A 14,798-nucleotide genomic window follows, 5' to 3' on the forward strand; every position below is an offset into this window, starting at 1 on the left:
AGAAAGCAAATTTGAACAAAAGATAGGAATTATTACTGAAAAAATAGATGTAAATAATCAGATAAACAAAAATGAAGTCAAGAGTTTAGAAAGTAGTATTAATGACATCACTAAGAAACTTGAAAGTGTTAGTAGCAATATGGTCACCAATAGTTTGCCGAACAATATTGGCACTTTGTGGTACAATATTCCAGTAAAAAACTTTTCAGATGAGAGCAGTATGCATCCGGTAGATTTCCTGCAGCATTGCAAGGATAACTTTTTTCCAAATATGAATGATAATTTGAAAATTAAATTTGTGAAAAGATTTCTAGAAGGTGAAGCATTGTCATGGACTAATCATTATTGTACGGAGGGAATGTCTTTTGCAGAGTTCGAGGAGAGGATCTTAAGTAAATTCTGGTCAGAGACAGAACAAGCAAGAATAAAAAGTGAATTCTTGAATGGACCTGTTTATAAACATGAATTTGGTAGCATGAAGCAATTTTGCAGAAATCAGTTAAGGAAACTCACTCACCTAAGCAAACCTTTTGATGAACTCACTCAAATTGATGCACTTAAAAGGAGGCTACAGTGTGAACTACAGTGGGAGTTAGCTTATGGCTCAGATGACACAATTGATCAGTTTTTGAAATATGTTAACAAACTAGACAGAATTATTGAGAAAACAGGTAAACCACCACACCATAGTCAAAACCATTTTCAGAAGACAGGACATACAAATTGGGGAAACACACAACATGATAAAAAGGAACCACACAGTTTTGGAAGTAGTGATTCTCATCAGAGAAATCACCAGTACAACTTCAAGGGATCACAAGGACACAATTACCATTACAAGGGTCAATATGGAAATAGTCATAATCAGTTTGGTAACAGGCACTTTGGAAATAAACCAAAGGAGTGGAATAGTCATAATGGTATGGCGAGAACTGAACAAGAGTTGAAAAACTGATTAGGGCTCCATTGGCGGTCCGCAAGGTAGGAGCTACTTATACACAAATGGAAAGGGCCAACCCAAACTGTCTAACTAAACAGAAAGATACCTGTGACATAATTAGTAATTATTTTAAAGAGAAGTGTTATCCCATTAATGTAGTATCTGTTACAAATAATATATGTCATCCAAATAAACCAAAAACAAAAGGTAAGTTATTTAAAGACACTGATTGCTTAGAAAACTGTGAAGAATTAAACTTAGATTCATTCTATGAGTGGGCTGAGAGAAGCACCTTGCTGGAAAATAGTTGGTCAAATGATCAAAGTGTATTAGGAATTAGAGAACTTATGGAAGAGTCTGGTGGGCTAGGAATGAAAAGAGCACCTACTAAGGATGATTTAAATGTGTATCTGCATACTGAAGGTAAGAGTGCAGAGGATAAAGATGATAATTTTTGTGATGTTGATTGGGAAGAAAAGGAGATTGAGGATAGAAGTGAAGATAGATGTTTTATTGGTGTGAGGAGTTGGAAGCTTTAGGGATTACTAATATAAAAGAGGATAGTAATGAAATTAGTGAGGTACACATGAACACAGTTGACAATTTGAATGATAAGGATGCCAGAATTTCAGCCAATGAGTTATTTGATCTTGATACATGGAAGAAAAATTAGAAGGAATTGACAGCAGGTAATCTTAACAGCATTAGGGGAGTAGATGATGAAATGTCAGATAGTGAGCAATTTTTGTTTAACTTATGGGTTAACAGTAGTGCCATTAAGGATGATGAAAATTTCAGAATGGTAACACTTGATATATGTGAAACTTTGTATCCAGACTGGTGGCATAGAATTAAGTATCACATTGCAAAAATGCTAAGAGAGAAATATAAAGGAGAGACACACAATAGCACAAATGAATGTAGTTGGATTAATGAAATATTCAGAAATAGTAATCAGGCCAAAGAAAATGCAATTAGGGTAATAACAGCATATAACTCTGGTAGTAATGATACAGGTAAGGATACTGGAAAGGGATATGGATTCAGTGAAATTGAAGATGACTTATTACATGAGAATATTAACAAAAAATTTGACTTTGATGTAAGCAGTCCGTTTATTGATGTGCAGATAGGATCATGGAAAGGAAAGTGTTTAGTAGACACAGGAAGTCAAGTATCTGGGATATCAGAATCATTAAGTAAAAAACTGAAAACTAATAAGGATTATGTCAAGTTACCTGTGGTAGGAATTAAAATAAGAGGTGCTACCGGGAAGCACAGTAAATCAATAAGGAGTCAGGCTTTTATCACTTTTGAAATTGAAGGAGTATCATGGTCGTCATTCCTAATCTCACAGAGGATTTTATCCTAGGCGTGACTTGGATAAAAAAAGTAAGTGCAGCATTTGATTGGGCAGGGCAGAAATTAATGATGACTCTACCAAGTGGTGAAGTCATCACTACGAAACATCTTCAATCAAATGTGTTTTGTATGAATAAGACTGTGAACAGTAATGAATTTACAAAAGAAGGTAAGTACATTGAAAGCCATGTCACAGATTTCGATACAAATGAGATAGAGTTTGAAAAGTTAGTAAATGAAAAAATTGTCGAGGCTAGAGAACTAACTGAGAACCAAAAACAAGATTTGAAATTATTTTTGTGGGAATATAGTGATGTATTTAGCAATATGCCAGGTAAAGTAATTGGATACCAATGTACTTTACAGTTGAAGCCACGTGAACCTTTCTTTACAAAACCATACAGTATTCCAATCTCGAAAAGGGTAGCAGTGGAGAAAGAACTGCAAAAGATGGAAGTGTGTGAAATCATTGAGAGGAGTATAAGCCCTTATAATAATCCCTTAGTCACTGTAAATAAACCTAATGGACAAGTCAGATTAGTACTAGATTCCAGACAGTTAAACAAATATTTATACAGAGAAACTGACCACCCAGAGAACATCGATGAGTTGTTATATAAATTTAAAAGTATCCAGATTATGTCAAGCCTTGACCTAACTTCAGGTTTTCATCAAGTACCTCTTGCAATTAGTTCTAGAAAGTACACTGCTTTCTTATACAATGGGAGATGTTACCAGTATTGTGTAGTGCCTTTCGGATTAAACTCATCAGTCGCCGAATTTATAAGGGCACTAGACTATGTACTTGGCCAAGAAGTTGTGTCAGAATTAACAATTTATTTAGACGATATATTAGTTTCAAATCGAAGTTGGGAGGATCATTTGAAGTCATTGAAAAAGGTGTGTGAGAAACTCAGAAGAGGTGGTATGACATTAAAACTGGAAAAATGTAAATTTGGTGTGTCAGAACTCAAATTTTTAGGTCATGTCATTACTAAGGAAGGGATAAGTGCTGATCCTGAGAAAATAAAATCTATCGTAAACTTTCCATCTCCTAGAAACTGGAAACAATTTAAGTCTTTCTATGGACTCTGTGGATTCTATCGAAAATATGTAAATGGACAATGCCTTAATGTAACATGTTTAAGCAACTTACTTAGAAAAAATACTCCATGGAATTGGTCTGAAGAGTGCCAGAAAGCATTCGATAAAATTAAGAATGAACTTTGTAAGAACAGTCTTTTACGCAGACCAGATTTTAGTTTGCCATTTTGTCTTCACACTGACAGTAGTGATTATGGACTAGGAGCAGAACTATTTCAGGAGAAAGTTGTGAATGAAAAAAAATCTTCATTGTACCATTGCATTTGCCAGCAGAATGTTACTTAAACATGAGAGAATGTACACTGTCACAGAAAAAGAATTACTCGCAGTACACTGGGCGTTTACAAAATTTAAAACATACCTGTTAGGACACAAGATAAAAGTCTATTCAGACCACAAAGCTTTAAGTTACTTGCAGGAGTGTAGACTATATCACAGTAGATTAACCAGGTGGGCAATGTTCATGCAACAGTTTGATTACGAAATTGTGTATATTAAGGGATCAGAAAATGTAGTAGCTGATGCTTTATCCAGGTTACCAGTAGGAGGAGATCAGGAAATGTTTGATCAAGAGGAAGAAAAGGAATTTAAAATAAGATACATGAAGGGAATCCAAGATGAAAAGCTCATAAAGACACTTTGCAATAACATCAGGAGGGGACAGAATAACGATCCTAATTGGAAATTGGTTAAGGACTGTTTAGGCAAAAGAGGGTATGATAAACTTGACAAGTACTATAAGGTCTTTAAGGGAACACTCTTTAGAAGAACAGATGTGGACTCTGACAATTGGAAGCTATGTTGGCCAGAGTGTGAGGCAGACAAATTAATAAAGTACACCCATGAGAGTTACGGTCACTGTGGAATACAGAAATGTGTAAAAAAGTTACAAGAAAATATCTACTTTTATAACATGGTAAAGAAGGTGAGGAACGAAATATAAACATGTGACAAATGTCAAAGAGTAAAAGTAAGCAACAGAACATGTCAGGGAGAAATGCAGAACATCATTCCAGATAAACCATTAGATTTAGTAGCTGTAGACTTTTATGGACCTTTACCTAAAAGCAAATGTGGCCATTGTTTTATATTCATCATGGTTGATGTATTTTCCAAACTAATTAAACTTTATTCTGTGCGAAAAGCTACAAGTAAAGAGATCATTACAAAAATTGAGAGAGATTACTTCAAGAGTGTAGGAAACCTAAAGCTATACTATCTGATAATGGTTCACAATTTGTTTCAAAAAACTGGAAAGCATTCGTGGAAAAAACTAACACAAAACATATCTTGATATCCATGTACAACCCATCTTCAAACCCAGCAGAAAGGTACATGAGAGAAATAGGGAGACTTTGTAGGACGTATTGTAGTCACAAACACCCTAGTTGGTCCGACCATGTAAACAACTTCGAGGATATCATGAACAGCTTGCAGCATAGCTCTACTGGGTTTTCACCATATGAAATTATGTTTCATCTAAGACCAGCAAATCTTATTTCTGAATTAATAGACTTTCCACAATGTAGCTTAATATCAATGAAAGAACGTGAAGAGATTGTAAAGAAAACCATGAAGAAACTAGGTGAAGCTGGGAAAAACAGACATGATAGGAAAATAAAGGCTACCACATTCAGAGTAGGTGACCATGTCTTAGTGAAATCCCACAAACAATCAAAGTTACTAACAGCAGAACTCAAGAAGTTCTTTGACATTTACATTGGGCCATTTGAGATTATTGAGAACCTCCATCCAAATGCGTACCGATTAGTATATCCCAAGTCGAGAAAGCTGTTTGGTCTTAGGAATGTTGTTTCTTTGAAGCCATATATTGAGAAAAGAGCAAACTGAGCCTACAAACATGCCTTTATCTGGAGAGAATTTTACTGGGAAAAAAAGAAGAAAGAAAAAAAATGCAGTCACCATACTATGCCATGTAACACATCTCATGCAAAACGATGTTGTATCTAGACTGATTGTCACATAATCTAATATTCGATTTCATGATTCCTATGTGCTTGTTTAAGTAATTGTACAGTATCAAATAAATTGCAAAATATGTAAACTTGATAAATAAGGGATTTTATTTTACTGATGATGCTAGGAGACAAGACATGTCACCCACCCTCACAGTTTGAGAATAGCAAATCTCATAAATTTTGAAATCTTGTTCATTCACTTAAAAAGACCATAATGCTTAAAAAATTGCGTAGTTAATAGACTATATTTTCTTGTATATGCAAGTGTGCTTTTGTTTTACATCATGCTCAACATAACTGTTTTTATTCAGCTCTGTTTATAACACAATACAGATACTTTCTTGGCTTATTTTGTCTCTTAATTTTGATATCACATAATTTACAAGGCTCATGAGAGAATAGTGTTGTTGAATTGAAATACTTTTGCAACCTCACTGATGATATAGGAGTTAGTACTATGTTTGTTCTAATATGAGAAAATGTTTTAACATTAGTATTATTTTATAGTAAATTTCTGGGCAACAAATCGACATATGTATTTATGTAATCTATGTTGTGAGACAAAGGAGGAAGTCAATGGTTGATGAATGAATAAACAGTTTACTACAGTTGTGATAAAAAGTTGTATACAAGACAATGATGCAATTTCTGTATCGGACTGACAAGTGGACCAGGGTACACTTGTAAGTCCTGGTGGGCTGTTGTAATGTAATTAACTGTCGGAGATAAAGTTTATCTCATGTGAAAAGTATGATGCCCACAGTAAAGAGTTAAGGTAACTTCATTATGTTGCCATACAATGTGTTTAATTTATTTATTTATGAATATTTTCTTTTATGATAAATAATGGATTTGTTTGAGATGTTAAATGTTGTATATTTATATGTATTTATTTATATGTGTCTTTGGAGTTCATTAAGGTCAGGAGACCAAAGAATCTGGAATGCAGGAATGGCTGCAACTTCCGGGCACATGTTGGCTTGCCCGCCACTTCTTTGTCGGTATTGGAGGGAGATGGACGTGTTTACGTGACCAGTACAGTATAATGCATTTTTAGGGTATCAATGTTCGTAGTGAAAATATTGTAGTTACTAAACAAAAAGTACAAATAAATATTATTTTTAGCCGAAAGTAATTCGAATCCGATAGTGTTTATTTCAAACAAGAAGAAAACCCAGGCCATGCTTGTTAGAGTAATGATTTTGCAGACAAAACTTCGAAAACCCCTAGACAAACGAGATCTGCAGTGTGTAATCTTTCAGCAGCTACTAATAAATAAGCCTTGCTGAAATTGTGCTGGAACTACTGGTATTATTCTCAATTACAAACACGTGGTGCGTGTGTGGTCCTACCACAATATACTGCGTAAGATTCCACATCATTCAGTTATCAAGAAACGAGATAGGTAACAACCAGTACAAACTGCACATGCCCCTCTCCATTACAGACCTTCCACCAGCTTGAACAGTCCCATGCTGACATGCAGGGTCCATGGATTCATGAGGTTGTCTCCATATCCATACATATCCATCTGCTCAACACAATTTAAAACGAAACTTGTCTGACCAGGCAGTATTTTTCCAGTCATCAACCATCCAATGTTAATGTTGATGGGCCCAGGTGAGCTGTAAAGCTTTGTGTCATGCAATCATCAAGGGTAAATGAGTGGCCCTTCGGCTCCAAAAGCCCATATCGATGATGCTTCATTGAATGGTTCACACACTGACACTTGTTGATGGCCCAGCATTGAAATCTGCAGCAATTTGTGGAAGGATCGCTCTTCTGTCACACTGAACAATTCTCTTCAATCATTGTTGGCCCCATTCTTGCAGGATCTTTCCTGTTTGCAGCAATGACAGAGATTTGATGTTTTACCAGATTACTGAAGTTCATGGTACACTTGTGAAATAGTCGTATAGGAGAATTCCCACTTCATAGCTACCTCAGAGATTCTGTGTCTCATCACCCATGTACCAACTATAACACAACATTCAGATTCACTTAAATCTTGATAACCTGCCATTGTAACAGCACTAATCATTCTAATAACAGCACAAGATAGTTGTTGTCTTCTATAGCCGTTGCTGACCACAGTGCTGTATTCTGCCTGTTTAATTTCTGTATTTTAATGCACATACCCATACCAGTTCTTTGGCACTTCAGTGTATGAGGCCACTAGAGTGAACATGGAGTAAAACTTTGACCCCTTGCAGCTCTGTTCCTCAGCAAACCTCATTGTACAACAGCCAAACTTCAAGAGAGCAAGTGCCCTTCTGGTGTGGCTTATCAAACCACCACACACACCTTCTGGCCAAAAAAAGTTAAGGGCACTTGAGAGTGTTATGCAACATTCATGGCATGGCTTACATTGCATTTTGTTCAGTGATAAATCACAGTTCCGCATTACAATGGATGACCACCATCAGTGAGCATGGTGGAGACCTAGAGAGAGGTTGAAATATAGCACAATGGAATTACTCCTGTTGCTACCATACTGCTCCTTGGAAAACTATTTTCCTTGTCTTTCAACTGTTTTCTATTATACATCTAATGCATATATCACTTGTACACAAAATAGCCCAAATTATTATTAATGCATTTTTTGAAATGTTCTTCTTATTCACATTATAATTCACAATTTATCTCTATCTTTGTTAAGAGGAACTGATAATTGACATTGTTCCAGCAGCATGTAATCACAAAAATGTTGTGAACTAATAACTGTTTGGTCACAAAGAGATCCATCTCACCAGAAAAACTGAAGTTCACTCTCTCTAATAACCAGTGAAGATTCTCTGAAAATTCATTAACTTAGAATTGATTTATAACTTCCATTACTAGAGCACTTAAGCTGCTCTGTTTGTCAGGGTTGGCATTATACTTTTGTTGCCCTAATTTTTCTGAATCAGATAGTTCCTTTGGTTATCCAAATAAGTCACTAATTAAGCAATTGCATAAATTAGATAATCCTGAAAATTCTACCTAAAATATGAGAATTCACATGTAAGTAAAGAGTGTATCACTTAAATCATACTTTGGCACTGATGCAAAAGGCTCATAATCAACAATAAGTAAAGATCTAATGATAATGGCAATGAAACTGCAATGAAACTTGTAGATGAACTCTGCAAGGACAGCAAGTTACTGAATAATCAATGAAAAATTAGGAAGAGGATGCTCTCTTTGAAAGGGCATCATCCAGAATGAGAACAAGAGATCTGATGGCATGTTTTCTGGGTTTCAACCAATGGATGGTCCAGCTGGGAGTTAGAGGCAGAAGAATAAGGGGAAATGCATTATTAATGATGATGATACATCACCAGCAGCTTACTCAGGAGAAAGATAAGATAAAGTGTACATGTTTTAAAGCATTATTTACAATTTTTTTCAAAATGAGTGACAAAATGTCATGTATTCTGTGTTTAAATCAATTGATGGACCAGCTGGTAATAGGAGGTATCAGAACAAGAGAATATGCAGTATTAAAGGTGATGATACATCACCAGTGGCTGACTCCAAAGATTATAAAAGAAATGTAATCACCTTCTACAATGGCCTATTAAAATGAAAACAAGATGTTTATTTTACAATTGTATTTTTGTGTGTCACTAAATAATATTATCCAAGAGGACTAAAGCCAAAGGACAAGTCAATCATGAGAATGGATATATCATTCTGCAGAAAAGTATATGGTGGAATGAAACTTCTTGGCAAATTAAAAACTGTGTGCCAAACCAGGATTCAAGCCATGGGATCTTTGCTTCATACAAGCAACTGTTCTACCTACTGAGCTATCTAGGAACAACTCATGACCCACTCTCACAGCTTTACTTGCACTCTCTTCTCTCCTCACAGAAGTTGTGCCGCATAATTTTGTGGACTATGTGACAATGAAACATGGTTTAGCCACAACCTAGGGGATTGTTTTCAGAATGAATTTTCACTCTGCTGTGGAGTGTATGCTGATGTGAAACTTTGTGGCAGATTAAAATACGTGCTGGACCAGAATGTGGAAGGCAGAGGTCCCAGGTTTGAATCCTTGCTGGGCAAACAGTTTTAATCTGCCCTTAACTTTCGCAGTATGTCAGTACCATTTGAACAAAACTTTGAGAAAAAGTCTTGCTTTGTCTTTGGATTCAGTACCAGTAGTAATGATAATTGGTGTGAAATAATGTTATATAAAATTTGAGTTAAACCAAGCAGGTAAAAAAAGTGGAATTTCTTTTAGAAAGTTTTCAAAAAAGCTAAAATAAAACTGAAGTTTGATAAGAAAAAATGGAAAGTAGCAGTAAAATCAAGTTTCAAGTAAATTCCACACCATTTGTTATAGTTTTCTAGACTAATATTGATGACATTTGTCTGGTTTAATGTTGAAAAGAGAATCCTAGTTTCTAAATGAGAGTACCTTTTCAGCCAAAATATGTCAGAGTGTTAGGAAAGCTGAGAAGAAATAATTAATGATGCCAACAGCATCATTTATTAAGAAGAAAGTATGTCATTTAGAAGCCCTTTAGGCTTTAGTAAAAAGAAATATATTGGTCAAAGTGAATTAATGTAAGCTTTAAATAAAGTTTTGTTGTTATATAATCAGAAGTTAAGTTTTGTTAATAATGCTGTTTTCTGTTGCTGTGAAGTGTTAGTCTTTAATGTACTATTTGTGTGAAAAGCCAAAGAATGGATTTTTGATAATTAATGATTATTTAGTGAAGAAGTATATGATGCAGCAGTGATATGAAGCAACAGCTTAGTGATGAAGTGATGAAAAGCAATAAAGTATATGGTCTAATGAAGTCCACATCTATATCTGCATCTATAGCCTACAAACCACCATGTTAAACCTGTGGCGCCAATGAGGTCGACACCAGTATCGATATCTGAGCATCATCTTTGAACTAATCAAAACATTATCTTTGTACAGTTCCGCCATTCAGTTCTGTGTAAGCACTGTTTGTGTAAAGAGGTGAATAAATGAACTACTGTAAAATGGGAGTGTTGTTTGGTGAAACTGACCCGAACTTCTCCCTCAAACCTATCTGGTATGGTTCCCGCAAACTTGAGCAATTTTTCTAGAACTGGTCATACGGGTGATTTGTATGTGATCTCCTTTGCAGATTGATTGCACTTCCCCAGTATTCTACTAATAAACCAAAGTCTCCCACTTGCTTTACCCATTACTGAACCTAGCAATCATTCCATTTCATACCCCTAAAAAGTGTTATACCCAGGTATTTGTGTGAGTTGGCCAATTCCAACAGTGACTCATTAATATTATAGTCAAGGAATACTATTTTTTGAAGTCCAAAATTTTACATTTCTGAATCACCTGCAACAACCTGGTTTTACTATTAATACTGTTTACTAGGTCATTAATACATAACATGAGCAATAAGGGTCCAAACACACTTCCCTGGGGCACACCCATTGTTACTTCTACATCTGATGATATACAAAAAATTCCCAAAATTATTATTTGTAAAGTATTTCGCTTAATTTTTAATTCAGATGATAATTTACTACCTGCTAATTCTAATGGTGTATTCAGTTTTGCCTAATAATTCATTACTGACAAGAAATTGTTAACAGAATTTTTTCCAGTAGCATTTAATTGGGAAAATGTGAAAAAATATCAACTTCAAATCAACAGTGTTGTGTTTGCTATTGTTGAATTCATTTGCAAGTCCAAACAGTTTTCAACAAGAGACTAAAAGGTTAGGAAGCTATGAATGAACACCAATCTGCAACCAAGTCAGTAACCTTATAAAATTTGATTCTTCCAACGTTTTGGAAAGGAACAGAAGTGTTACTGTGGCGTAATGGTGTGTGGCGTCATCATGTGTGACTCCACATCACAGCTGGTAGTGACTGAGGGAACTCTCATGGCATAGTGTCTGAACATTCTGCATTCTCATGTCTTACCCCTCATGTGACACTATCAGGATGCAATTTTTCTATGGAACAATTTTGTCTTCACATGACATGTGTCTCTGTGAAATGTCTGTGTGGTATTGAGATACCTCTATTTAGATCCCCAGATTTTCTGCAACAAAACATTTGTGTGAGTAGCTCAGACAACAACTCCATCTCAGAGTCAGTATCAAGGATGTTGTAAATTTGACTCGATATTGTAATCACTGAAATATCAAAAATCGAATAGCACTTCACCTGAGAAGTTGCATCCTCCTCTTCTACACAATGTATATTTAATTTATTTAATGGAACTGTTAGAGTTGACACTAACTGGACCAAAAATGTGCCATGTATCAAGCCGGAGTGTGTGACAAAAAAAAAAAAATCACCTATTAGGCACAGTCCACTCACATTAATGTGAGCACTGCCTATGTCCAATGCCGACGTGCAGCAACCACTCACAGACAGTGGGTGGGAACACTAGCAGTGGAGGGTATATAAAGCATATCAGGGGACACAGAAAACACTGCAGTCATTGTCATAATGGAGGAGCAGAGCAATTTTTCTGTCATCCAAAAGAGCTTTCTCATTGGTTTTTGGGCCAAGAGTGGAAGCATTTCTGAAACGGCTAAGTTTGTGAATGCTTCACATGACTCCACTGTTAAAGTACACTGTGCATGGCAAAACTGACACTGAGGCAAGTGTGATACACCCCAGGCAATAGATGATAGGGGTAAACAATGACTGTGAAGAAGTGTGTGGGTGAATAGATGTGCAACTGTTGAGCAACTTGCCACCTGTAAGATCCAAGGGGCTACCAACATTGTCTCCTCAATGATTGTTCAGAGAATGTTACTGCATACAGCCTTCCACAGCAGCCTCCTGCTTTATGCACCCATGCTGACTGCTTTTCACCAATGACAAAGGCTGAAATATGTATGCCACTAGTGCAACTGAACATCCACTGAGCAGTGACAGGTGGCCTTTTCAGTTGAATTAATTAGACAAATGTCCATTGGCATGTACAATGGAGGAGGTCAGAGAAGGGAGTAATATGGCATGGGGAAATGGATTGTCACATTCCCTGGGCAATCTAGTGATTCTGGAAGACACAATGGATTGACCCAAGTAAGTATCTATCCTTGGGTATCATGTCTACCTCTACACCCAATTTAACAATGTAGGAAAAGATAGATTGCTACTTACTATAAAGATGACACAGTTAAATTGCAGACAGGCACAATTAAAAAACACTTACAAATAAGCTTTTGGCCACAGCTGTCTTCAGAAAAAGAAAGAGAAATGCACATCATTCCTTCAGACAAGCAAGCAAGCACACCTCATACTTTCATGACTGCTAACTCTGGCAGCTCAGTCCGGAATGCAGTTTGATTTTCATTGGCAGTGTGGTGTCTAACAGCTGAACAGTGCAACACGTCACACAGCTTGCAGTTTGCATGGGTGGTTCAAAGAATGCCAGGAAAAGTTTACCACACTCCTCTGGCCTCCAGACTCCCTGCATTTAAACACAATCAAAAATCTGTGGGACCATCTCGATTGGGATTTTTCTTCCATGGATCCTCAGCCAAGAAACTTAGCACAGATTGCCATGGTACTGGAGTTTGTATGGTTGCACATCCCTGTAGGTACCTTCCAGAACTTTGCTGACTCTCTTCCTGAATGTTTCAGAGCACTCCACATTGCAAAATATGGTTATTCAGGCTTCTGATAGGTAGTCACATAAATGAGGACTGGACAGTGTATTTAACTAAGGGTGCAGTTATGGGCCTCCACATTTCTGCCAATTTTCAAATTTAAGAATCAATATCAATTTAATAAATAGATCCAGCTCCAAAATATTTATAATGTCAGTTTCAAAATAAGCTCTTGCTAACGTGTCAGAAACAAGCTATATTCAGGTACATAAAACGAAAGGGGAGGACCCCCTGAAGAGAATATGAAGCAAAGTTAAAAGTTAATTCACAATTTGCTAAAAGTAATGCTGTAGTCCATTTCCAAGAATCTTGCTTTTCATTTCATAAACTATTATGGAGATAATAAAATCTGTACAATAAATTATTGCTGCTCCTGTTTAAGAGAGCAGAAGAGGATATGGGCGCAGGTGGAGAGAGAAAGAGAGAGAGGGAAGGGAGGGGGTGGAGGGTTATTCAGTGAAAGTGTGATGTTCACTCACGATTTTCTTGTTGGCACCTCTTAGATAGTCTACAGATTAAAATCAGTTTCACAAAATGTACCAGTAACTTTCAGAAATGTGGTACTACTTTGGTGGTCCTTTGCCACACATTTGTCTTAGTGGTCCAGCCCCATGCTTAGCTCACTACTGCCATCTGATAATTCAGTGTTTCTTTCTTTGTATGCGTACTTGTATCAACACCTCTTGATTCTGCCATGTGACCAGATGCCCTTCCGCTGACTAACAGGGTCTGTAACATAGTTCTGGACCCAGCAAGGCCTCTATTGTCCTAACCTCATTCTCAGTTCAGATCTTCCCTTCATGATGACATCAGATTTTGGTCCCACACACACACACTTCGATGGACATGTCAGGTGATGAGGCACTTTGGCCAAGGATATTCCTTAAAAGGAATTAAGACCCACACATACCATTCCACCTCTAATCCTACAACACACAGAGATATTTAAAACAGTGTTTCATACATCACGACATTCCGTATGATGGGCAAGCTTTTGTGTCCAAGTAGGTACTAACAAAATATCAACGCCATCCCCTTCATAGTTGGTAGCCTTGTATGATAACTGTTTTCATTTATTTGGAGTTTGTTCTGGATATTTCTCCCATGGTAAATGTTCGTTTCCACATTTCACGTCACCTATAATCATATTCTTGTTCGTGGCAATGAGATAGTGACTTTGTTCTGTGTCGCATACTCACATGGAATGAATATAGAGTGTTTACTTTTGGGATGAGTCAGCATTAATGATGCTGTTCTTACCATTTTACTCCTTTTTTAGTATTATCATATCAACAAGTGACTTTCAGTAAGAACTATTAAATTCTGTAATCATTCAGCGCACACTGTGGTAACTGAGTTTTCTTAATAAACCTGTTATTTTTCTTATCCCCTTGCAATCACTGTAATATGCGGTATCTGACATGTCTGTTCTCACACTCTCAACTAAAGCAAAATTTTTCTGGTTATTTTATTCAGTTACCTAGTGTTATATTCCTACACTGGTGACCTGACAATAAACTCAAGTGAATCAGTTTTCAAATTCAGCATGGTGCTGGTTACCTCATCCTGTTAGGTGTGCATTGAGACTCCCACCAGCTCCTGTATGAGAGTGCCTTTATGATCTTCATCCTCCATAATGCCCAAAGATAGCATCATTTCCTGGATGGCATTTTGCGAGGCTATCTTTGCTGTTTCCCCTGCTTCCATGACATCCTCATTTTCTCTGTGATGCTTGAAGAATACTATGAGAAACTTGGCATAATCTTTAAATGTGTCCAGGATGCGGGCACC

The sequence above is a fragment of the Schistocerca americana genome, chromosome 4 (genome assembly GCF_021461395.2).
Source record: "Schistocerca americana isolate TAMUIC-IGC-003095 chromosome 4, iqSchAmer2.1, whole genome shotgun sequence".
Classification (NCBI taxonomy): Eukaryota; Metazoa; Arthropoda; class Insecta; order Orthoptera; family Acrididae; genus Schistocerca; species Schistocerca americana.